Source organism: Hemitrygon akajei, chromosome 11 (assembly GCF_048418815.1).
Source record: "Hemitrygon akajei chromosome 11, sHemAka1.3, whole genome shotgun sequence".
NCBI classification, from domain to species: Eukaryota; Metazoa; Chordata; class Chondrichthyes; order Myliobatiformes; family Dasyatidae; genus Hemitrygon; species Hemitrygon akajei.
In genome coordinates, this window is record NC_133134.1 from 52,561,274 (window position 1) to 52,588,023 (window position 26,750).

The following is a 26,750-nucleotide window of genomic DNA, read 5'->3' on the forward strand; positions in this document are numbered from 1 at the left end:
CATTCAAAGCAGAATCTGTCAAAGACCGAGTCACAGTAGCTGGGTCTGACACAATCAGTCAGAGCAGAGTCTGTCAGAACAGTGTGAGTCAGTCAGAGCAGTTCGGGCAGAGCCATCAGTCAGAACTGCTGACTCAGAGCAGTTTCATACAGAGCGGAGTCAGTCAGAGCAGAGTCAGTGTGGACAGACTAGTCAGAGCAGATTTATTCAGATCAGCTCAGACACAGCAGGGGCTGTCAGAATAGGGTCAGTCAGAGCTGTGTCAGTCAGGACAGAATCAGTCAGTACAGTCAGTCTGAGCAAAGTCAGTCAGAGCAGCTTATTCAGAATAGAGTAATTCAGATCAGCTTCGTCAGAGCAGAGACAGTCAAAGCAGAGTCAGTCAGTGCAGTCAGTCAGAGCAGAGTCAGTCAGAGCAGAGTCAGTCAGAGCAGTCAGTCAGAGCAGAGTCAATCAGTGCAGAGTCAGTCAGTGCAGTCAGTCAGAGCAGAGTCAGTCAGAGCAGAGTCAGTCAGAACAGAGTCAATCAGAGCAGAAAGTCAGCGCAGAGTCAGTCAGTGCAGAGTCAGTCAGAGCAGCTTATTCAGAATAGAGTAATTCAGATCAGCTTCGTCAGAGCAGAGACAGTCAGAGCAGATTCAGTCAGAACAGAGTCAATCAGAGTTGAAAGTCAGGGCAGAGTCAGTCACTGCAGAGTCAATCAGTGCAGAGTCAGTCAGTGCAGTCAGTCAGAACAGAGTCAATCAGAGCAGAGTTAATCAGAGCAGAGTCAGTCATTGCAGTCAGTCAGAGCAGGGACAGTCAGAACAAAGTCAGTCAGAGCAGAAAGTCAGTGCAGTCAGTCAGAGCAGAGTCAGTCAGAGTAGAGTCAGTCAGAGCAGAGTCAGTCAGAACAGAGTCAGTCAGAGCAGAGTACGTCAGAGCAGAGTCCGTCAGAGCAGAATCAGTCAGAACAGAGTCAGTCAGAACAGAGTCAATCAGTGCAGAGTCAGTCAGTGCAGTCAGTAAGAGCAGGGACAGTCAAAGCAGATTCAGTCAGTGCAGAGTCAATCAGTGCAGAGTCAATCAGTGCAGAGTCAGTCAGTGCAGTCAGTCAGAGCAGAGTCAGTCAGAGCAGCTTATTCAGAATAGAGTAATTCAGATCAGCTTCGTCAGAGCAGAGACAGTCAGAGCAGATTCAGTCAGTGCAGAGCCCATCAGAGCAGTCAGTCAGTGCAGAGTCAGTCAGAACAGAGTCAATCAGTGCAGAGTCCGTCAGAGCAGAGTCAGTCAGAACAGAGTCAGTCAGAGCAGAGTCCGTCAGAGTAGAGTCAGTCAGAGCAGAGCCTGTCAGAACAGAGTCAGTCAGAACAGAGTCAATCAGTGCAGAGTCAGTCAGTGCAGTCAGTCAGAGCAGAGTCAGTCAAAGCAGATTCAGTCAGTGCAGAGTCAATCAGTGCAGAGTCAGTCAGTGCAGTCAGTCAGAGCAGAGTCCGTCAAAGCAGATTCAGTCAGTGCAGAGTCAATCAGAACAGAGTCAATCAGAGCAGAAAGTCAGCACAGAGCAGAGTCAGTCAGAGCAGAGTCAGTCAGAACAGAGTCAATCAGAGCAGAGTGAATCAGAGCAGAGTCAGTCAATGCAGTCAGTCAGAGCAGTGATAGTCAGAACAAAGTCAGTCAGAACAGAAAGTCAGTGCAGAGTCAATCAGTGCAGAGTCAGTCAGTGCAGTCAGTCAGAGCAGAGTCAGTCAGAGCAGAGTCAGTCAGAACAGAGTCAATCAGAGCAGAAAGTCAGCGTAGAGTCAGTCAGTGCAGAGTCAGTCAGAGCAGCTTATTCAGAATAGAGTAATTCAGATCAGCTTCGTCAGAGCAGAGACAGTCAGAGCAGATTCAGTCAGAACAGAGTCAATCAGAGTTGAAAGTCAGGGCAGAGTCAGTCACTGCAGAGTCAATCAGTGCAGAGTCAGTCAGTGCAGTCAGTCAGAGCAGAGTCAGTCAGAGCAGCTTATTCAGAATAGAGTAATTCAGATCAGCTTCGTCAGAGCAGAGTCAGTCAGAGCAGAGTCAGTCAAAGCAGATTCAGTCAGTGCAGAGTCAATCAGTGCAGAGTCAGTCAGTGCAGTCCGTCAGAGCAGAGTCAGTCAGTGCAGAGTCAGTCAGTGCAGAGTCAGTCAGTGCAGAGTCAGTCAGTGCAGTCAATCAGAGCAGAGTCAATCAGAGCAGAGTCAGTCAGTGCAGTCAGTCAGAGCAGGGACAGTCAGAACAAAGTCAGTCAGAGCAGAAAGTCAGTGCAGTCAGTCAGAGCAGAGTCAGTCAGAGTAGAGTCAGTCAGAGCAGAGTCAGTCAGAACAGAGTCAATCAGAGCAGAAAGTCAGCACAGAGTCAGTCAGTGCAGAGTCAGTCAGAGCAGCTTATTCAGAATAGAGTAATTCAGATCAGCTTCGTCAGAGCAGAGACAGTCAGAGCAGATTCAGTCAGTGCAGAGTCAGTCAATGCAGTCAGTCAGAGCAGAGTCAGTCAGAACAGAGTCAGTCAGAGCAGAGTCCGTCAGAGTAGAGTCAGTCAGAGCAGAGTCAGTCAGAACAGAGTTAGTCAGAACAGAGTCAATCAGTGCAGAGTCAGTCAGTGCAGAGTCAGTCAGTGCAGTCAGTCAGAGCAGAGTCAGTCAGAGCAGAGTCAGTAAGATCAGAGTCAGTCAGAACAGAGTCAGTCAGAGCAGAGTACGTCAGAGTAGAGTCCGTCAGAGCAGTGTCAGTCAGAACAGAGTCAATCAGTGCAGAGTCAGTCAGTGCAGTCAGTCAGAGCAGGGACAGTCAAAGCAGATTCAGTCAGTGCAGGGTCAATCAGTGCAGAGTCAGTCAGTGCAGTCAGTCAGAGCAGAGTCAGTCAGAGCAGCTTATTCAGAATAGAGTAATTCAGATCAGCTTCGTCAGAGCAGAGACAGTCAGAGCAGATTCAGTCAGTGCAGAGCCCATCAGAGCAGTCAGTCAGTGCAGCGTCAGTCAGAACTGAGTCAATCAGTGCAGAGTCCGTAAGAGCAGAATCAATCAGAACAGAGTCAGTCAGAGCAGAAAGTCAGCACATCTAAGTCAGATCATAGTCCATCAGAGTCAGTTAGAGCAGCTTATTCAGAATAGAGTAATTCAGATCAGCTTCATCAGAGCAGAGACAGTCAAAGCAGAGTCCATCAGAGCAGAAAGTCAGTGCATTTAAGTCAGATGATAGTCCATCAGAAAAGAGTCTGTCAGAGCAAAGCCAGTCAGAGTAGAGTTAGTCAGAACAGAGTCATTCAGGACAGAATCAGTCAAAGCAGCTCCCGTCAGTTCAGATTCTGTGTGAACAGTCAGAGTCAGGCAGAGCAGAATCAGTCAGAGCAGAGTCAGTTGTAGTAAAGTCAGTCAGAATAGATTCAGTCAGAACAGAGTCAGTCAGACCACGTTCAGTAAGAGAAGCAGTCAGTACAGTCAGTCTAAGCAACTCAGTCAGAGCAGAAACAGACAGAGCAGCTTCAGGCGGAGCAGAGTTAGTCAGATAAGCTGAGTCAGAACAAGAGTCAGTCAGAGCCTAGTCATTCAAAGCAGAATCTGTCAAAGACCGAGTCACAGTAGCTGGGTCTGACACAATCAGTCAGAGCAGAGTCTGTCAGAACAGTGTGAGTCAGTCAGAGCAGTTCGGGCAGAGCCATCAGTCAGAACTGCTGACTCAGAGCAGTTTCATACAGAGCGGAGTCAGTCAGAGCAGAGTCAGTGTGGACAGACTAGTCAGAGCAGATTTATTCAGATCAGCTCAGACACAGCAGGGGCTGTCAGAATAGGGTCAGTCAGAGCTGTGTCAGTCAGGACAGAATCAGTCAGTACAGTCAGTCTGAGCAAAGTCAGTCAGAGCAGCTTATTCAGAATAGAGTAATTCAGATCAGCTTCGTCAGAGCAGAGACAGTCAAAGCAGAGTCAGTCAGTGCAGTCAGTCAGAGCAGAGTCAGTCAGAGCAGTCAGTCAGAGCAGAGTCAATCAGTGCAGAGTCAGTCAGTGCAGTCAGTCAGAGCAGAGTCAGTCAGAACAGAGTCAATCAGAGCAGAAAGTCAGCGCAGAGTCAGTCAGTGCAGAGTCAGTCAGAGCAGCTTATTCAGAATAGAGTAATTCAGATCAGCTTCGTCAGAGCAGAGACAGTCAGAGCAGATTCAGTCAGAACAGAGTCAATCAGAGTTGAAAGTCAGGGCAGAGTCAGTCACTGCAGAGTCAATCAGTGCAGAGTCAGTCAGTGCAGTCAGTCAGAACAGAGTCAATCAGAGCAGAGTTAATCAGAGCAGAGTCAGTCATTGCAGTCAGTCAGAGCAGGGACAGTCAGAACAAAGTCAGTCAGAGCAGAAAGTCAGTGCAGTCAGTCAGAGCAGAGTCAGTCAGAGTAGAGTCAGTCAGAGCAGAGTCAGTCAGAACAGAGTCAATCAGAGCAGAAAGTCAGCACAGAGTCAGTCAGTGCAGAGTCAGTCAGAGCAGCTTATTCAGAATAGAGTAATTCAGATCAGCTTCGTCAGAGCAGAGACAGTCAGAGCAGATTCAGTCAGTGCAGAGTCAGTCAGTGCAGTCAGTCAGAGCAGAGTCAGTCAGAACAGAGTCAGTCAGAGCAGAGTCCGTCAGAGTAGAGTCAGTCAGAGCAGAGTCAGTCAGAACAGAGTTAGTCAGAACAGAGTCAATCAGTGCAGAGTCAGTCAGTGCAGAGTCAGTCAGTGCAGTCAGTCAGAGCAGAGTCAGTCAGAGCAGAGTCAGTAAGAACAGAGTCAGTCAGAACAGAGTCAGTCAGAGCAGAGTACGTCAGAGTAGAGTCCGTCAGAGCAGAGTCAGTCAGAACAGAGTCAGTCAGAACAGAGTCAATCAGTGCAGAGTCAGTCAGTGCAGTCAGTCAGAGCAGGGACAGTCAAAGCAGATTCAGTCAGTGCAGGGTCAATCAGTGCAGAGTCAGTCAGTGCAGTCAGTCAGAGCAGAGTCAGTCAGAGCAGCTTATTCAGAATAGAGTAATTCAGATCAGCTTCGTCAGAGCAGAGACAGTCAGAGCAGATTCAGTCAGTGCAGAGCCCATCAGAGCAGTCAGTCAGTGCAGAGTCAGTCAGAACAGAGTCAATCAGTGCAGAGTCCGTAAGAGCAGAATCAATCAGAACAGAGTCAGTCAGAGCAGAAAGTCAGCACATCTAAGTCAGATCATAGTCCATCAGAGTCAGTTAGAGCAGCTTATTCAGAATAGAGTAATTCAGATCAGCTTCATCAGAGCAGAGACAGTCAAAGCAGAGTCCATCAGAGCAGAAAGTCAGTGCATTTAAGTCAGATGATAGTCCATCAGAAAAGAGTCTGTCAGAGCAAAGCCAGTCAGAGTAGAGTTAGTCAGAACAGAGTCAGTCAGGACAGAATCAGTCAAAGCAGCTCCCGTCAGTTCAGATTCTGTGTGAACAGTCAGAGTCAGGCAGAGCAGAATCAGTCAGAGCAGAGTCAGTTGTAGTAAAGTCAGTCAGAATAGATTCAGTCAGAACAGAGTCAGTCAGACCACGTTCAGTAAGAGAAGCAGTCAGTACAGTCAGTCTAAGCAACTCAGTCAGAGCAGAAACAGACAGAGCAGCTTCAGGCGGAGCAGAGTTAGTCAGATAAGCTGAGTCAGAACAAGAGTCAGTCAGAGCCTAGTCATTCAAAGCAGAATCTGTCAAAGACCGAGTCACAGTAGCTGGGTCTGACACAATCAGTCAGAGCAGAGTCTGTCAGAACAGTGTGAGTCAGTCAGAGCAGTTCGGGCAGAGCCATCAGTCAGAACTGCTGACTCAGAGCAGTTTCATACAGAGCGGAGTCAGTCAGAGCAGAGTCAGTGTGGACAGACTAGTCAGAGCAGATTTATTCAGATCAGCTCAGACACAGCAGGGGCTGTCAGAATAGGGTCAGTCAGAGCTGTGTCAGTCAGGACAGAATCAGTCAGTACAGTCAGTCTGAGCAAAGTCAGTCAGAGCAGCTTATTCAGAATAGAGTAATTCAGATCAGCTTCGTCAGAGCAGAGACAGTCAAAGCAGAGTCAGTCAGTGCAGAGTCAGTCAGAGCAGAGTCAGTCAGAGCAGAGTCAGTCAGAGCAGAGTCAGTCAGAGCAGTCAGTCAGAGCAGAGTCAATCAGTGCAGAGTCAGTCAGTGCAGTCAGTCAGAGCAGAGTCAGTCAGAACAGAGTCAATCAGAGCAGAAAGTCAGCGCAGAGTCAGTCAGTGCAGAGTCAGTCAGAGCAGCTTATTCAGAATAGAGTAATTCAGATCAGCTTCGTCAGAGCAGAGACAGTCAGAGCAGATTCAGTCAGAGCTGTCAATCAGAGTAGAGTCAGTCAGAGCAGTTCTGTCAGAGCAGCGTCAGTCTGAGTTTAAAATATCTTTCACTGGTTGGGAAGTTCTTTGGAGAGCCAACCCTGAAATTTTGTCGGTGTTTCTGATTCAGCAGCAGGTGAGATTGCAGCACGTCCTTCAGCCCTACTGCACTCCCCCTTTAAGCCAGTGGTCCCCAACCACCGGGCAGCAAAGCATGTGCTACCGGGCCGTGAGGAAATGATATGACTTGTCAATATGAAACGATATGAGTCAGCTGCACCTTTCCTCATTCCTTGTCACGCCCACTGTTGAACTTGAATACCTGAGAGGTCATCAGTTGCCTCAACGCTGTGATACCCTCGCGCCGGTGGGAAGTGCCGATGCTACTGGCCTTGAGCGCGGACAAATGGGCGCCGCCTCTAAAACTGTTTACCACACCGAATGTTCGTGTGGAACCCGGTGCTAAAATATAGTATTCGCAGATGACCTAATTCGGGCTCAGGGTTTCGTAAGTAGCAGAGCAGCTACCTCACAGTGATCTACTGAAAGTCATCCCTCGAGACAAACTTTTGTCGGCCGATAGATCCTACCTACCTACAAGGGGGGCGGGCGTGCGCCCTATCGCATTCCTCCTCGCTCTCTGGATTGTGACCGCTGTGGCCCCGGCACGGGGACCTCCGACCCTGACCTTGTCCACTCACCCCATCCACAACCAGCCGCACCTGGCCAAGGCGTCTGGTGGCGGGCGGGCGGGAGGCTGGAGTTTGGGCCCGGAGGCTGTCTAATGAGGCAATGAAGCCCTCAAATCTGCTTTGGTACCTTGAATCCAAGCACCCTGCACTTAAAGAAAAACCGGTTGAATTTTTTAGAGGAAAAAACGTGAGCAAGCGGAACAGAAGCAAGTGCTGAGAGCCACGAAAACTAAATTCTGGAATAGACTGGACATAAGGAACACCCTTCGAGTATCGCTGTATTCCGGTTATGTTTAACAATCCCTGCTGGCCGGTCCGCAAGAATATTGTCAATATTAAAACGGTCTGCGGTGCAAAAAAGGTTGGTGACCCCTGCTTTAAGTGTAAGTGGCGAAGTCTGGTTTTTAAGAGGACACTCTCAGATTCTCTGTTTGTTCAGGGAACGCTGTCTTCCTCACGAGTACCTCGAGTACATTGTACCTTTCCCCTCGCCGTGACCTATCGAACCCTCAAAATCGTTTGCTTCATTTGCCGGGTTTCATAACAATATTATTCAATTGATGCAGCAATCAACGGAAATTATACAGATGCAGTTGATGAGGGAGCCCAGAACTGGCAAGACCTCTGAGAACCATCTTTTAGCTACTACATCTCTGGCAGTGTTATTCCAAATACAATTACAGAATGACATTATGCACAGGATTCCACAGCCCTGATGCTCCCACATTGCAGATACCTTCACCACTTCGTCTTCATCCAAAGAGCTATGACAGGCTTTCCTGCTTTATTTTCCACTCAGTTGCCTTCACAATAACCAGGCCATCCTCTGCACTTTGTGTAACCACCGACCCCCACAACACAGCAATGCTTATCACTACAACACTGGCCTCTGCTGTGTTCGTTCTGAAAGAGAGAAACAGCCCAGAACATTCCAAGGAGTTTAAGCTCTTATTAAATTCTGTATCAGGCCCAAAGAGACACAAGAAGTCTTCACCACTCAGTTTTAAAGGAAGAAAATGCTAATAGAGTCCTCAGACAAGCATTAGGAAATTTAAGAAAGATTTTGTTGATTGAAACAATCTAATACTGTAAATTTATATGCTTCAATCTTTCTACAGTGTTGAAAAGCTTTTCTTTCCAATGTCTCAGCCAGCCTTCAAAGTCATGGACTCTACCGGAGAGCGTCATCAAGGTTCTCCTTTCTCGGTGAAGAACTCCTTCAGATCCCTGTTTCCCAAACTGTGCAACACTGCTTCACTTCTGAATCAATGACAGCGAAGCTTTCTCTACCGTAACTGCTTTTCATTAGTGCAGCCTTCCCTCAGTACTGTCCCTCTATCAGTCCAATAATCCCTCAGTACTGTCCCTCTAACAGTCCAATAATCCCTCAGTACTGTCCCTCTATCAGTCCAATCATCACTCAGTACTGTCCCTCTAACAGTCCAATAATCCCACAGTACTGTCCCTCTATCAGTCCAACCATCCCTCAGTACAGTCCCTCTATCAGTCCAACCATCCCTCAGTACTGTCCCTCTTTCGTTTCAACCATCCCTCAGTACTGTCCCTCAATCAGTCAAATCATCCGTCAGTAATGTCCCTCTATCAGTCCGACCATCCCTCAGTACTGTCCCTGTATCAGTCCAATCATCCCTCAGTACTGTCCCTCCAACAGTCCAATCATCCATCAGTACTGTCCCTCTGTCAGTCCAAATATCCGTCAGTACTGTCGCTCTATCAGTCCAATCATCCGTCAGTACTGTCCCTCTGTCAGTCCAATCATCCCTCAGTACTGTCCCTCTATCAGTCCAGTGATCCCTCAGTACTGTCCCTCTATCAGTCCAGTGATCCATTAGTACTGTCCCTCTGTCAGTCCAATCCTCCCTCAGTACTGTCAGTACTGTCCCACTATCTGTCCAATCATCCTTCAGTAATGACCCTCTATCAATAAAATCATCTTCAATACGGTCTCTCTATCAGTCCAATCATTCCTGAGTACTGTCCCACTATCAATCCAATCATCCTCAGTACTGTCCCTCTATCAGTCCAATCACCATTCAGTACTGTCCCTGTATCAGTCCAATCATCCCTCAGTACTGTCCCTCTGTCAGTCCAATTATCCGTCAGTACTGTCCCTCTATCAGTCCAATTATCCGTCAGTACTGTCCCTCTATCAGTACAATCATCCCTGAATACAGTCCCTCTTTCATTCCAACCATCCCTCAGTACTGTCCCTCTAACAGTCCAACAATCCCTCACTACTCTCCCTTTGTCAGTCCAATTATCCCTCAGTACTGTCCCTCTATCAGTCCAATCATCACTCAGTACTGTCCCTCTAACAGTCCAATAATCCCACAGTACTGTCCCTCTATCAGTCCAACCATCCCTCAGTACAGTCCCTCTATCAGTCCAACCATCCCTCAGTACTGTCCCTCTTTCGTTTCAACCATCCCTCAGTACTGTCCCTGTATCAGTCCAATCATCCCTCAGTACTGTCCCTCCAACAGTCCAATCATCCATCAGTACTGTCACTCTGTCAGTCCAAATATCCGTCAGTACTGTCGCTCTATCAGTCCAATCATCCGTCAGTACTGTCCCTCTGTCAGTCCAATCATCCCTCAGTACTGTCCCTCTATCAGTCCAGTGATCCCTCAGTACTGTCCCTCTATCAGTCCAGTGATCCATCAGTACTGTCCCTCTGTCAGTCCAATCCTCCCTCAGTACTGTCAGTACTGTCCCACTATCTGTCCAATCATCCTTCAGTAATGACCCTCTATCAATAAAATCATCTTCAATACGGTCTCTCTATCAGTCCAATCATTCCTGAGTACTGTCCCACTATCAATCCAATCATCCTCAGTACTGTCCCTCTATCAGTCCAATCACCATTCAGTACTGTCCCTGTATCAGTCCAATCATCCCTCAGTACTGTCCCTCTGTCAGTCCAATTATCCGTCAGTACTGTCCCTCTATCAGTCCAATTATCCGTCAGTACTGTCCCTCTATCAGTACAATCATCCCTGAATACAGTCCCTCTTTCATTCCAACCATCCCTCAGTACTGTCCCTCTAACAGTCCAACAATCCCTCACTACTCTCCCTTTGTCAGTCCAATTATCCCTCAGTACTGTTCGTCTATCAGTCCAATCATCCCTCAGTACTGTCCCTCAATCAGTCCAACAATCCCTCAGTACTGTCCCTCTGTCAGTGCAATCATCCCTCAGTATTGTCCCTCTATCAGTCCAACAATCCCTCAGAACTGTCCCTCTATCAGTGCAATAATTCCTCACCACTGTCCCTCTATCAGTCCAATCATCCTCAGTACTGTCCCTCTATTAGCCCAATCATCCCTCAGTACAGACACATTGTCAGTTCAACCATCCTTCAGTACTGTCCCTCTATCAGTCCAATTATCCCTCAGTACTGTCCCTCTATCAGTACAATCATCCCTCAGTACAGTCCCTCTTTCATTCCAATCATCCCTCAGTACTGTCCCTCTATGAGTCCAACAATCACTCAGTACTGTCCCTCTTTCATTCCAATCATCCCTCAGTACTGTCCCTCTATCAGTCCAATCATCCCTGAGTCCTGTCCCTCTATCTGCCCAATCATCCCTCAGTACTGTCCCTTTGTCAGTCCAATCATCCCTCAGTACCGTCCCGCTGTCATTCCAACCATCCCTCAGTACTGTCCCTTGGTCAGTCCAACCATCCCTCAGTACTGTCTCTCTAACAGTGCAATAATTCCTCAGTACTGTCCCTCTATCAGTCCAATTATCCCCCAGTGCTGTCCCTCTATCAGTCCTGTCATCCATCAGTACTGTCCCTCTATCAATCCAATCATCCTCAGTACTGTCCCTCTATCTGCCCAATCATCCCTCAGTACTGTCCCTTTGTCAGTCCAATCATCCCTCAGTACGGTCCCGCTGTCATTCCAACCATCCCTCAGTACTGTCTCTCTAACAGTGCAATAATTCCTCAGTACTGTACCTCTATCAGTCCAATTATCCCCCAGTACTGTCCCTTGGTCAGTCCAACCATCCCTCAGTACTGTCTCTCCAACAGTGCAATAATTCCTCAGTACTGTCCCTCTATCAGTCCAATTATCCCCCAGTACTGTCCCTCTATCAGTCCATCATCCATCAGTACTGTCCCTCTATCAATCCAATCAACCCTCAGTACTGTCACTCTAACAGTCCAATAATTCCTCAGTACTGTCCCTCTATCAGTCCAATCATCCCCCAGTACTGTCCCTCTGTCAGTCCAATCATCCCTCAGTACTGTCCCTCTGTCAGTACTACCCCTCTATCAGTCCAATCATCCCTCAGTACTGTCCCTCTATCAGTCCAATCATCTATCAGTACTGTCCCCCTATCAGTCCAATCACCATTCAGTACTGTCCCTCTATCAGTCCAATCATCCCTCAGTACTGTCCCTCTATCAGACCAATCATCCTTCAGTACTGTCCTCTGTCAGACCAATCATCCCTCAGTACTGTCCCTCTGTCAGTACTGTCCCTCTATCAGTCCAATCATCCCTCAGTACTGTCCCTCTATCAGTCCAATCATCTATCAGTACTGTCCCTCTATCAGTCCAATCATCCCTCAGTACTGTCCCTTGGTCAGTCCAATCATCCCTCAGTACTGTGTCTCTAACAGTGCAATAATTCATCAGTACTGTCCCTCTATCAGTCCAATTATCCCCCAGTACTGACCCTCTATCAGTCCTGTCATCCCTCAGTACTGTCCCTCTATCAGTCCAATGATCCCTCAGTACTGTCCCTTTGTCAGTCCAATCATCCCTCAGCACTGTCTCTCTAACAGTGCAATAATTCCTCAGTACTGTCCCTCTATCAGTCCAATTATCCCCCAGTACTGTCCCTCTATCAGTCCTGTCATTCCTCAGTACTGTCCCTCTATCAGTCCAATGATCCCTCAGTACTGTCCCTTTGTCAGTCCAATCATCCCTCAGCACTGTCTCTCTAACAGTGCAATAATTCCTCAGTACTGTCCCTCTATCTGTCCAATCAGCCCTCAGAACTGTCCCTCTGTCAGTCCAATCATCACTGAGTCCTGTCCCTCTATCTGTCCAATCATCCCTCAGTACTGTCCCTTGGTCAGTTCAATCATCCCTCAGTACTGTCTCTCTAACAGTCCAATAATTCCTCAGTACTGTCCCTCTATCAGTCCAATCATCCCCCAGTACTGTCCCTCTGTCAGTCCAATCATCCCCCAGTACTGTCGCTCTGTCAGTACTGTCCCTCATTCAGTCCAATCATCCCTCAGTACTGTCCCTCTATCAGTCCAATCATCTATCAGTACTGTCCCACTATCAGTCCAATCATCCCTCAGTACTGTCCCTCTATCAGACCAATCATCCTTCAGTACTGTCCACTGTCAGTCCAATCATCCCTCAGTACTGTCCCTCTATCAGTCCAATCATCCTTCCGTACTGTCCCTTTGACAGTCCAATTATCGCTCAGTACTGTCGCTCTAACAGTCCAATCATCCCTCAGTACTGTCCCTCTGTCATTCCAACCATCCCTCAGTACTGTCCCTCTTTCATTCCAATCATCCCTCAGTACTGTCCCTCTATCAGTCCAATCATCACTGAGTCCTGTCCCTCTATCTGTCCAATCATCCCTCAGTACTGTTCCTTGGTCAGTCCAATCATCCCTCAGTACTGTCTCTCTAACAGTGCAATAATTCCTCAGTACTGTCCCTCTATCAGTCCAATTATCCCCAAGTACTGTCCCTCTATCAGTCCTGTCATCCCTCAGTACTGTCCCTCTATCAGTCCAACGATCCCTCAGTACTGTCCCTTTGTCAGTCCAATCATCCCTCTGTCCGGTCCCGCTGTCATTCCAACCATCCCTCAGTACTGTCTCTCTAACAGTGCAATAATTCCTCAGTACTGTCCCTCTATCAGTCCAATTATCCCCCAGTACTGTCCCTCTATCAGTCCTGTCATCCCTCAGTACTGTCCCTCTATCAGTCCAATGATCCCTCAGTACTGTTCCTCCATCAGTCCATCATCCATCTGTACTGTCCCTCTATCAATCCAATCATCCTCAGTACTGTCCCTCTATCTGTCCAATCAGCCCTCAGAACTGTCCCTCTGTCAGTCCAATCATCACTGAGTCCTGTCCCTCTATCTGTCCAATCATCCCTCAGTACTGTCCGTTGGTCAGTCCAATCATCCCTCAGTACTGTCTCTCTAACAGTCCAATAATTCCTCAGTACTGTCCCTCTATCAGTCCAATCATCCCCCAGTACTGTCCCTCTGTCAGTCCAATCATCCCCCAGTACTGTCGCTCTGTCAGTACTGTCCCTCTATCAGTCCAATCATCCCTCAGTACTGTCCCTCTATCAGTCCAATCATCTATCAGTACTGTCCCACTATCAGTCCAATCATCCCTCAGTACTGTCCCTCTATCAGACCAATCATCCTTCAGTACTGTCCACTGTCAGTCCAATCATCCCTCAGTACTGTCCCTCTATCAGTCCAATCATCCTTCCGTACTGTCCCTTTGACAGTCCAATTATCGCTCAGTACTGTCGCTCTAACAGTCCAATCATCCCTCAGTACTGTCCCTCTGTCATTCCAACCATCCCTCAGTACTGTCCCTCTTTCATTCCAATCATCCCTCAGTACTGTCCCTCTATCAGTCCAATCATCACTGAGTCCTGTCCCTCTATCTGTCCAATCATCCCTCAGTACTGTCCCTTGGTCAGTCCAATCATCCCTCAGTACTGTCTCTCTAACAGTGCAATAATTCCTCAGTACTGACCCTCTATCAGTCCAATTATCCCCCAGTACTGTCCCTCTATCAGTCCTGTCATCCCTCAGTACTGTCCCTCTATCAGTCCAACGATCCCTCAGTACTGTCCCTTTGTCAGTCCAATCATCCCTCTGTCCGGTCCCGCTGTCATTCCAACCATCCCTCAGTACTTTTTCTCTAACAGTGCTATAATTCCTCAGTACTGTCCCTCTATCAGTCCAATTATCCCTCAGTACTGTCCCTCCATCAGTCCATCATCCATCAGTACTGCCCCTCTATCAATCCAATCATCCTCAGTACTGTCCCTCTATCTGTCCAATCATCCCTCAGTACTGTCCCTCTGTCAGTCCAATCATCACTGAGTCCTGTCCCTCTATCTGTCCAATCATCCCTCAGTACTGTCCATTGGTCAGTCCAATCATCCCTCAGTACTGTCTCTCTAACAGTGCAATAATTCCTCAATACTGTCCCTCTATCAGTCCAATTATCCCCCAGTACTGTCCCTCTATCAGTCCTGTCATCCCTCAGTACTGTCGCTCTATCAGTCCAATGATCCCTCAGTACTGTCCCTCCATCAGTCCATCATCCATCAGTACTGTCCCTCTATCAATCCAATCATCCTCAGTACTGTCCCTCTATCTGTCCAATCATCCCTCAGTACTGTCCCTCTGTCAGTCCAATCATCACTGAGTCCTGTCCCTCTATCTGTCCAATCATCCCTCAGTACTGTCCCTTGGTCAGTCCAATCATCCCTCAGTACTGTCCCTCTGTCAGTACTGTCCCTCTATCAGTCCAATCATCCCTCAGTACTGTCCCTCTATCAGTCCAATCATCTATCTGTACTGTCCCCCTATCAGTCCAATCACCATTCTGTACTGTCCCTCTATCAGTCCAATCATCCCTCAGTACTGTCCCTCTATGAGACCAATCATCCTTCAGTACTGTCCTCTGTCAGTCCAATCATCCCTCAGTACTGTCCCTCTATCAGTCCAATCATCCTTCCGTACTGTCCCTTTGACAGTCCAATTATCGCTCAGTACTGTCGCTCTAACAGTCCAATCATCCCTCAGTACTGTCCCTCTGTCATTCCAACCATCCCTCAGTACTGTTTATCTATCAGTCCAATCATCCCTCAGTACTGTCCCTCTATCAGTCCAATCATCCTTCCGTACTGTCCCTTTGACAGTCCAATTATCGCTCAGTACTGTCGCTCTAACAGTCCAATCATCCCTCAGTACTGTCCCTCTGTCATTCCAACCATCCCTCAGTACTGTTTATCTATCAGTCCAATCATCCCTCAGTACTGTCCCTCTATCAGTCCAATCATCCCTCAGTACTGTCTCTCTAACAGTGCAATAATTCCTCAGTACTGTCCCTCTATCAGTCCAATTATCCCCCAGTACTGTCCCTTGGTCAGTCCAATCATCCCTCAGTACTGTCTCTCTAACAGTGCAATAATTCCTCAGTACTGTCCCTGTATCAGTCCAATTATCCCTCAGTACTGTCCCTCCATCAGTCCATCATCCATCAGTACTGCCCCTCTATCAATCCAATCATCCTCAGTACTGTCCCTCTATCTGTCCAATCATCCCTCAGTACTGTCCCTCTGTCAGTCCAATCATCACTGAGTCCTGTCCCTCTATCTGTCCAATCATCCCTCAGTACTGTACCTTGGTCAGTCCAATCATCCCTCAGTACTGTCTCTCTAACAGTGCAATAATTCCTCTGTACTGTCCCTCTATCAGTCCAATTATCCCCCAGTACTGTCCCTCTATCAGTCCTGTCATCCCTCAGTACTGTCGCTCTATCAGTCCAATGATCCCTCAGTACTGTCCCTCCATCAGTCCATCATCCATCAGTACTGTCCCTCTATCAATCCAATCATACTCAGTACTGTCCCTCTATCTGTCCAATCATCCCTCAGTACTGTCCCTCTGTCAGTCCAATCATCACTGAGTCCTGTCCCTCTATCTGTCCAATCATCCCTCAGTACTGTCCCTTGGTCAGTCCAATCATCCCTCAGTAATGTCTCTCTAACAGTCCAATAATTCCTCAGTACTGTCCCTCTATCAGTCCAATCATCCCCCAGTACTGTCCCTCTGTCAGTCCAATCATCCCTCAGTACTGTCCCTCTGTCAGTACTGTCCCTCTATCTGTCCAATCATCCCTCAGTACTGTCCCTCTATCAGTCCAATCATCTATCAGTACTGTCCCCCTATCAGTCCAATCACCATTCAGTACTGTCCCTCTATCAGTCCAATCATCCCTCAGTACTGTCCCTCTATCAGACCAATCATCCTTCAGTACTGTCCTCTGTCAGTCCAATCATCCCTCAGTACTGTTTATCTATCAGTCCAATCATCCCTCAGTACTGTCCCTCTATCAGTCCAATCATCCTTCCGTACTGTCCCTTTGACATTCCAATTATCGCTCAGTACTGTCGCTCTAACAGTCCAATCATCCCTCAGTACTGTCCCTCTGTCATTCCAACCATCACTCAGTACTGTTTATCTATCAGTCCAATCATCCCTCAGTACTGTCCCTCTATCAGTCCAATCATCCCTCAGTACTGTCTCTCTAACAGTGCAATAATTCCTCAGTACTGTCCCTTTATCAGTCCAATTATCCCCCAGTACTGTCCCTTGGTCAGTCCAACCATCCCTCAGTACTGTCTCTCTAACAGTGCAATAATTCCTCAGTACTGTCCCTCTATCAGTCCAATTATCCCCCAGTACTGTCCCTCTATCAGTCCATCATCCATCAGTACTGTCCCTCTATCAATCCAATCATCCTCAGTACTGTCCCTCTATCTGTCCAATCATCCCTCAGTACTGTCCCCCTGTCAGTCCAATCATCACTGAGTCCTGTCCCTCTATCTGTCCAATCATCCCTCAGTACTGTCCCTTGGTCAGTCCAATTAACCCTCAGTACTGTCTCTCTAACAGTCCAATAATTCCTCAGTACTCTCCCTCTATCAGTCCAATCATCCCCCAGTACTGTCCCTCTGTCAGTCCAATCATCCCTCAGTACTGTCCCTCTGTCAGTACTACCCCTCTATCAGTCCAATCATCCCTCAGTACTGTCCCTCTATCAGTCCAATCATCTATCAGTACTGTCCCCCTATCAGTCCAATCACCATTCAGTACTGTCCCTCTATCAGTCCAATCATCCCTCAGTACTGTCCCTCTATCAGACCAATCATCCTTCAGTACTGTCCTCTGTCAGTCCAATCATCCCTCAGTACTGTCCCTCTGTCAGTACTGTCCCTCTATGAGTCCAATCATCCCTCAGTACTGTCCCTCTATCAGTCCAATCATCTATCAGTACTGTCCCTCTATCAGTCCAATCATCCCTCAGTACTGTCCCTTGGTCAGTCCAATCATCCCTCAGTACTGTGTCTCTAACAGTGCAATAATTCCTCAGTACTGTCCCTCTATCAGTCCAATTATCCCCCAGTACTGTCCCTCTATCAGTCCTGTCATCCCTCAGTACTGTCCCTCTATCAGTCCAATGATCCCTCAGTACTGTCCCTTTGTCAGTCCAATCATCCCTCAGCACTGTCTCTCTAACAGTGCAATAATTCCTCAGTACTGTCCCTCTATCAGTCCAATTATCCCCCAGTACTGTCCCTCTATCAGTCCTGTCATCCCTCAGTACTGTCCCTCTATCAGTCCAATGATCCCTCAGTACTGTCCCTCCATCAGTCCATCATCCATCTGTACTGTCCCTCTATCAATCCAATCATCCTCAGTACTGTCCCTCTATCTGTCCAATCAGCCCTCAGAACTGTCCCTCTGTCAGTACAATCATCACTGAGTCCTGTCCCTCTATCTGTCCAATCATCCCTCAGTACTGTCCCTTGGTCAGTCCAATCATCCCTCAGTACTGTCTCTCTAACAGTCCAACAATTCCTCAGTACTGTCCCTCTATCAGTCCAATCATCCCCCAGTACTGTCCCTCTGTCAGTCCAATCATCCCCCAGTACTGTCGCTCTGTCAGTACTGTCCCTCTATCAGTCCAATCATCCCTCAGTACTGTCCCTCTATCAGTCCAATCATCTATCAGTACTGTCCCACTATCAGTCCAATCATCCCTCAGTACTGTCCCTCTATCAGACCAATCATCCTTCAGTACTGTCCACTGTCAGTCCAATCATCCCTCAGTACTGTCCCTCTATCAGTCCAATCATCCTTCCGTACTGTCCCTTTGACAGTCCAATTATCGCTCAGTACTGTCGCTCTAACAGTCCAATCATCCCTCAGTACTGTCCCTCTGTCATTCCAACCATCCCTCAGTACTGTCCCTCTTTCATTCCAATCATCCCTCAGTACTGTCCCTCTATCAGTCCAATCATCACTGAGTCCTGTCCCTCTATCTGTCCAATCATCCCTCAGTACTGTCCCTTGGTCAGTCCAATCATCCCTCAGTACTGTCTCTCTAACAGTGCAATAATTCCTCAGTACTGACCCTCTATCAGTCCAATTATCCCCCAGTACTGTCCCTCTATCAGTCCTGTCATCCCTCAGTACTGTCCCTCTATCAGTCCAACGATCCCTCAGTACTGTCCCTTTGTCAGTCCAATCATCCCTCTGTCCGGTCCCGCTGTCATTCCAACCATCCCTCAGTACTGTCTCTCTAACAGTGCAATAATTCCTCAGTACTGTCCCTCTATCAGTCCAATTATCCCTCAGTACTGTCCCTCCATCAGTCCATCATCCATCAGTACTGCCCCTCTATCAATCCAATCATCCTCAGTACTGTCCCTCTATCTGTCCAATCATCCCTCAGTACTGTCCCTCTGTCAGTCCAATCATCACTGAGTCCTGTCCCTCTATCTGTCCAATCATCCCTCAGTACTGTCCATTGGTCAGTCCAATCATCCCTCAGTACTGTCTCTCTAACAGTGCAATAATTCCTCAATACTGTCCCTCTATCAGTCCAATTATCCCCCAGTACTGTCCCTCTATCAGTCCTGTCATCCCTCAGTACTGTCGCTCTATCAGTCCAATGATCCCTCAGTACTGTCCCTCCATCAGTCCATCATCCATCAGTACTGTCCCTCTATCAATCCAATCATCCTCAGTACTGTCCCTCTATCTGTCCAATCATCCCTCAGTACTGTCCCTCTGTCAGTCCAATCATCACTGAGTCCTGTCCCTCTATCTGTCCAATCATCCCTCAGTACTGTCCCTTGGTCAGTCCAATCATCCCTCAGTACTGTCCCTCTGTCAGTACTGTCCCTCTATCAGTCCAATCATCCCTCAGTACTGTCCCTCTATCAGTCCAATCATCTATCTGTACTGTCCCCCTATCAGTCCAATCACCATTCTGTACTGTCCCTCTATCAGTCCAATCATCCCTCAGTACTGTCCCTCTATGAGACCAATCATCCTTCAGTACTGTCCTCTGTCAGTCCAATCATCCCTCAGTACTGTCCCTCTATCAGTCCAATCATCCTTCCGTACTGTCCCTTTGACAGTCCAATTATCGCTCAGTACTGTCGCTCTAACAGTCCAATCATCCCTCAGTACTGTCCCTCTGTCATTCCAACCATCCCTCAGTACTGTTTATCTATCAGTCCAATCATCCCTCAGTACTGTCCCTCTATCAGTCCAATCATCCTTCCGTACTGTCCCTTTGACAGTCCAATTATCGCTCAGTACTGTCGCTCTAACAGTCCAATCATCCCTCAGTACTGTCCCTCTGTCATTCCAACCATCCCTCAGTACTGTTTATCTATCAGTCCAATCATCCCTCAGTACTGTCCCTCTATCAGTCCAATCATCCCTCAGTACTGTCTCTCTAACAGTGCAATAATTCCTCAGTACTGTCCCTCTATCAGTCCAATTATCCCCCAGTACTGTCCCTTGGTCAGTCCAATCATCCCTCAGTACTGTCTCTCTAACAGTGCAATAATTCCTCAGTACTGTCCCTGTATCAGTCCAATTATCCCTCAGTACTGTCCCTCCATCAGTCCATCATCCATCAGTACTGCCCCTCTATCAATCCAATCATCCTCAGTACTGTCCCTCTATCTGTCCAATCATCCCTCAGTACTGTCCCTCTGTCAGTCCAATCATCACTGAGTCCTGTCCCTCTATCTGTCCAATCATCCCTCAGTACTGTACCTTGGTCAGTCCAATCATCCCTCAGTACTGTCTCTCTAACAGTGCAATAATTCCTCTGTACTGTCCCTCTATCAGTCCAATTATCCCCCAGTACTGTCCCTCTATCAGTCCTGTCATCCCTCAGTACTGTCGCTCTATCAGTCCAATGATCCCTCAGTACTGTCCCTCCATCAGTCCATCATCCATCAGTACTGTCCCTCTATCAATCCAATCATACTCAGTACTGTCCCTCTATCTGTCCAATCATCCCTCAGTACTGTCCCTCTGTCAGTCCAATCATCACTGAGTCCTGTCCCTCTATCTGTCCAATCATCCCTCAGTACTGTCCCTTGGTCAGTCCAATCATCCCTCAGTAATGTCTCTCTAACAGTCCAATAATTCCTCAGTACTGTCCCTCTATCAGTCCAATCATCCCCCAGTACTGTCCCTCTGTCAGTCCAATCATCCCTCAGTACTGTCCCTCTGTCAGTACTGTCCCTCTATCTGTCCAATCATCCCTCAGTACTGTCCCTCTATCAGTCCAATCATCTATCAGTACTGTCCCCCTATCAGTCCAATCACCATTCAGTACTGTCCCTCTATCAGTCCAATCATCCCTCAGTACTGTCCCTCTATCAGACCAATCATCCTTCAGTACTGTCCTCTGTCAGTCCAATCATCCCTCAGTACTGTTTATCTATCAGTCCAATCATCCCTCAGTACTGTCCCTCTATCAGTCCAATCATCCTTCCGTACTGTCCCTTTGACATTCCAATTATCGCTCAGTACTGTCGCTCTAACAGTCCAATCATCCCTCAGTACTGTCCCTCTGTCATTCCAACCATCACTCAGTACTGTTTATCTATCAGTCCAATCATCCCTCAGTACTGTCCCTCTATCAGTCCAATCATCCCTCAGTACTGTCTCTCTAACAGTGCAATAATTCCTCAGTACTGTCCCTTTATCAGTCCAATTATCCCCCAGTACTGTCCCTTGGTCAGTCCAACCATCCCTCAGTACTGTCTCTCTAACAGTGCAATAATTCCTCAGTACTGTCCCTCTATCAGTCCAATTATCCCCCAGTACTGTCCCTCTATCAGTCCATCATCCATCAGTACTGTCCCTCTATCAATCCAATCATCCTCAGTACTGTCCCTCTATCTGTCCAATCATCCCTCAGTACTGTCCCCCTGTCAGTCTAATCATCACTGAGTCCTGTCCCTCTATCTGTCCAATCATCCCTCAGTACTGTCCCTTGGTCAGTCCAATTAACCCTCAGTACTGTCTCTCTAACAGTCCAATAATTCCTCAGTACTCTCCCTCTATCAGTCCAATCATCCCCCAGTACTGTCCCTCTGTCAGTCCAATCATCCCTCAGTACTGTCCCTCTGTCAGTACTACCCCTCTATCAGTCCAATCATCCCTCAGTACTGTCCCTCTATCAGTCCAATCATCTATCAGTACTGTCCCCCTATCAGTCCAATCACCATTCAGTACTGTCCCTCTATCAGTCCAATCATCCCTCAGTACTGTCCCTCTATCAGACCAATCATCCTTCAGTACTGTCCTCTGTCAGTCCAATCATCCCTCAGTACTGTCCCTCTGTCAGTACTGTCCCTCTATCAGTCCAATCATCCCTCAGTACTGTCCCTTGGTCAGTCCAATCATCCCTCAGTACTGTGTCTCTAACAGTGCAATAATTCCTCAGTACTGTCCCTCTATCAGTCCAATTATCCCCCAGTACTGTCCCTCTATCAGTCCTGTCATCCCTCAGTACTGTCCCTCTATCAGTCCAATGATCCCTCAGTACTGTCCCTTTGTCAGTCCAATCATACCTCAGCACTGTCTCTCTAACAGTGCAATAATTCCTCAGTACTGTCCCTCTATCAGTCCAATTATCCCCCAGTACTGTCCCTCTATCAGTCCTGTCATCCCTCAGTACTGTCCCTCTATCAGTCCAATGATCCCTCAGTACTGTCCCTCCATCAGTCCATCATCCATCTGTACTGTCCCTCTATCAATCCAATCATCCTCAGTACTGTCCCTCTATCTGTCCAATCAGCCCTCAGAACTGTCCCTCTGTCAGTACAATCATCACTGAGTCCTGTCCCTCTATCTGTCCAATCATCCCTCAGTACTGTCCCTTGGTCAGTCCAATCATCCCTCAGTACTGTCTCTCTAACAGTCCAACAATTCCTCAGTACTGTCCCTCTATCAGTCCAATCATCCCCCAGTACTGTCCCTCTGTCAGTCCAATCATCCCCCAGTACTGTCGCTCTGTCAGTACTGTCCCTCTATCAGTCCAATCATCCCTCAGTACTGTCCCTCTATCAGTCCAATCATCTATCAGTACTGTCCCACTATCAGTCCAATCATCCCTCAGTACTGTCCCTCTATCAGACCAATCATCCTTCAGTACTGTCCACTGTCAGTCCAATCATCCCTCAGTACTGTCCCTCTATCAGTCCAATCATCCTTCCGTACTGTCCCTTTGACAGTCCAATTATCGCTCAGTACTGTCGCTCTAACAGTCCAATCATCCCTCAGTACTGTCCCTCTGTCATTCCAACCATCCCTCAGTACTGTCCCTCTTTCATTCCAATCATCCCTCAGTACTGTCCCTCTATCAGTCCAATCATCACTGAGTCCTGTCCCTCTATCTGTCCAATCATCCCTCAGTACTGTCCCTTGGTCAGTCCAATCATCCCTCAGTACTGTCTCTCTAACAGTGCAATAATTCCTCAGTACTGACCCTCTATCAGTCCAATTATCCCCCAGTACTGTCCCTCTATCAGTCCTGTCATCCCTCAGTACTGTCCCTCTATCAGTCCAACGATCCCTCAGTACTGTCCCTTTGTCAGTCCAATCATCCCTCTGTCCGGTCCCGCTGTCATTCCAACCATCCCTCAGTACTGTCTCTCTAACAGTGCAATAATTCCTCAGTACTGTCCCTCTATCAGTCCAATTATCCCTCAGTACTGTCCCTCCATCAGTCCATCATCCATCAGTACTGCCCCTCTATCAATCCAATCATCCTCAGTACTGTCCCTCTATCTGTCCAATCATCCCTCAGTACTGTCCCTCTGTCAGTCCAATCATCACTGAGTCCTGTCCCTCTATCTGTCCAATCATCCCTCAGTACTGTCCATTGGTCAGTCCAATCATCCCTCAGTACTGTCTCTCTAACAGTGCAATAATTCCTCAATACTGTCCCTCTATCAGTCCAATTATCCCCCAGTACTGTCCCTCTATCAGTCCTGTCATCCCTCAGTACTGTCGCTCTATCAGTCCAATGATCCCTCAGTACTGTCCCTCCATCAGTCCATCATCCATCAGTACTGTCCCTCTATCAATCCAATCATCCTCAGTACTGTCCCTCTATCTGTCCAATCATCCCTCAGTACTGTCCCTCTGTCAGTCCAATCATCACTGAGTCCTGTCCCTCTATCTGTCCAATCATCCCTCAGTACTGTCCCTTGGTCAGTCCAATCATCCCTCAGTACTGTCCCTCTGTCAGTACTGTCCCTCTATCAGTCCAATCATCCCTCAGTACTGTCCCTCTATCAGTCCAATCATCTATCTGTACTGTCCCCCTATCAGTCCAATCACCATTCTGTACTGTCCCTCTATCAGTCCAATCATCCCTCAGTACTGTCCCTCTATGAGACCAATCATCCTTCAGTACTGTCCTCTGTCAGTCCAATCATCCCTCAGTACTGTCCCTCTATCAGTCCAATCATCCTTCCGTACTGTCCCTTTGACAGTCCAATTATCGCTCAGTACTGTCGCTCTAACAGTCCAATCATCCCTCAGTACTGTCCCTCTGTCATTCCAACCATCCCTCAGTACTGTTTATCTATCAGTCCAATCATCCCTCAGTACTGTCCCTCTATCAGTCCAATCATCCTTCCGTACTGTCCCTTTGACAGTCCAATTATCGCTCAGTACTGTCGCTCTAACAGTCCAATCATCCCTCAGTACTGTCCCTCTGTCATTCCAACCATCCCTCAGTACTGTTTATCTATCAGTCCAATCATCCCTCAGTACTGTCCCTCTATCAGTCCAATCATCCCTCAGTACTGTCTCTCTAACAGTGCAATAATTCCTCAGTACTGTCCCTCTATCAGTCCAATTATCCCCCAGTACTGTCCCTTGGTCAGTCCAATCATCCCTCAGTACTGTCTCTCTAACAGTGCAATAATTCCTCAGTACTGTCCCTGTATCAGTCCAATTATCCCTCAGTACTGTCCCTCCATCAGTCCATCATCCATCAGTACTGCCCCTCTATCAATCCAATCATCCTCAGTACTGTCCCTCTATCTGTCCAATCATCCCTCAGTACTGTCCCTCTGTCAGTCCAATCATCACTGAGTCCTGTCCCTCTATCTGTCCAATCATCCCTCAGTACTGTACCTTGGTCAGTCCAATCATCCCTCAGTACTGTCTCTCTAACAGTGCAATAATTCCTCTGTACTGTCCCTCTATCAGTCCAATTATCCCCCAGTACTGTCCCTCTATCAGTCCTGTCATCCCTCAGTACTGTCGCTCTATCAGTCCAATGATCCCTCAGTACTGTCCCTCCATCAGTCCATCATCCATCAGTACTGTCCCTCTATCAATCCAATCATACTCAGTACTGTCCCTCTATCTGTCCAATCATCCCTCAGTACTGTCCCTCTGTCAGTCCAATCATCACTGAGTCCTGTCCCTCTATCTGTCCAATCATCCCTCAGTACTGTCCCTTGGTCAGTCCAATCATCCCTCAGTAATGTCTCTCTAACAGTCCAATAATTCCTCAGTACTGTCCCTCTATCAGTCCAATCATCCCCCAGTACTGTCCCTCTGTCAGTCCAATCATCCCTCAGTACTGTCCCTCTGTCAGTACTGTCCCTCTATCTGTCCAATCATCCCTCAGTACTGTCCCTCTATCAGTCCAATCATCTATCAGTACTGTCCCCCTATCAGTCCAATCACCATTCAGTACTGTCCCTCTATCAGTCCAATCATCCCTCAGTACTGTCCCTCTATCAGACCAATCATCCTTCAGTACTGTCCTCTGTCAGTCCAATCATCCCTCAGTACTGTTTATCTATCAGTCCAATCATCCCTCAGTACTGTCCCTCTATCAGTCCAATCATCCTTCCGTACTGTCCCTTTGACATTCCAATTATCGCTCAGTACTGTCGCTCTAACAGTCCAATCATCCCTCAGTACTGTCCCTCTGTCATTCCAACCATCACTCAGTACTGTTTATCTATCAGTCCAATCATCCCTCAGTACTGTCCCTCTATCAGTCCAATCATCCCTCAGTACTGTCTCTCTAACAGTGCAATAATTCCTCAGTACTGTCCCTTTATCAGTCCAATTATCCCCCAGTACTGTCCCTTGGTCAGTCCAACCATCCCTCAGTACTGTCTCTCTAACAGTGCAATAATTCCTCAGTACTGTCCCTCTATCAGTCCAATTATCCCCCAGTACTGTCCCTCTATCAGTCCATCATCCATCAGTACTGTCCCTCTATCAATCCAATCATCCTCAGTACTGTCCCTCTATCTGTCCAATCATCCCTCAGTACTGTCCCCCTGTCAGTCCAATCATCACTGAGTCCTGTCCCTCTATCTGTCCAATCATCCCTCAGTACTGTCCCTTGGTCAGTCCAATTAACCCTCAGTACTGTCTCTCTAACAGTCCAATAATTCCTCAGTACTCTCCCTCTATCAGTCCAATCATCCCCCAGTACTGTCCCTCTGTCAGTCCAATCATCCCTCAGTACTGTCCCTCTGTCAGTACTACCCCTCTATCAGTCCAATCATCCCTCAGTACTGTCCCTCTATCAGTCCAATCATCTATCAGTACTGTCCCCCTATCAGTCCAATCACCATTCAGTACTGTCCCTCTATCAGTCCAATCATCCCTCAGTACTGTCCCTCTATCAGACCAATCATCCTTCAGTACTGTCCTCTGTCAGTCCAATCATCCCTCAGTACTGTCCCTCTGTCAGTACTGTCCCTCTATCAGTCCAATCATCCCTCAGTACTGTCCCTCTATCAGTCCAATCATCTATCAGTACTGTCCCTCTATCAGTCCAATCATCCCTCAGTACTGTCCCTTGGTCAGTCCAATCATCCCTCAGTACTGTGTCTCTAACAGTGCAATAATTCCTCAGTACTGTCCCTCTATCAGTCCAATTATCCCCCAGTACTGTCCCTCTATCAGTCCTGTCATCCCTCAGTACTGTCCCTCTATCAGTCCAATGATCCCTCAGTACTGTCCCTTTGTCAGTCCAATCATCCCTCAGCACTGTCTCTCTAACAGTGCAATAATTCCTCAGTACTGTCCCTCTATCAGTCCAATTATCCCCCAGTACTGTCCCTCTATCAGTCCTGTCATCCCTCAGTACTGTCCCTCTATCAGTCCAATGATCCCTCAGTACTGTCCCTCCATCAGTCCATCATCCATCTGTACTGTCCCTCTATCAATCCAATCATCCTCAGTACTGTCCCTCTATCTGTCCAATCAGCCCTCAGAACTGTCCCTCTGTCAGTACAATCATCACTGAGTCCTGTCCCTCTATCTGTCCAATCATCCCTCAGTACTGTCCCTTGGTCAGTCCAATCATCCCTCAGTACTGTCTCTCTAACAGTCCAACAATTCCTCAGTACTGTCCCTCTATCAGTCCAATCATCCCCCAGTACTGTCCCTCTGTCAGTCCAATCATCCCCCAGTACTGTCGCTCTGTCAGTACTGTCCCTCTATCAGTCCAATCATCCCTCAGTACTGTCCCTCTATCAGTCCAATCATCTATCAGTACTGTCCCACTATCAGTCCAATCATCCCTCAGTACTGTCCCTCTATCAGACCAATCATCCTTCAGTAC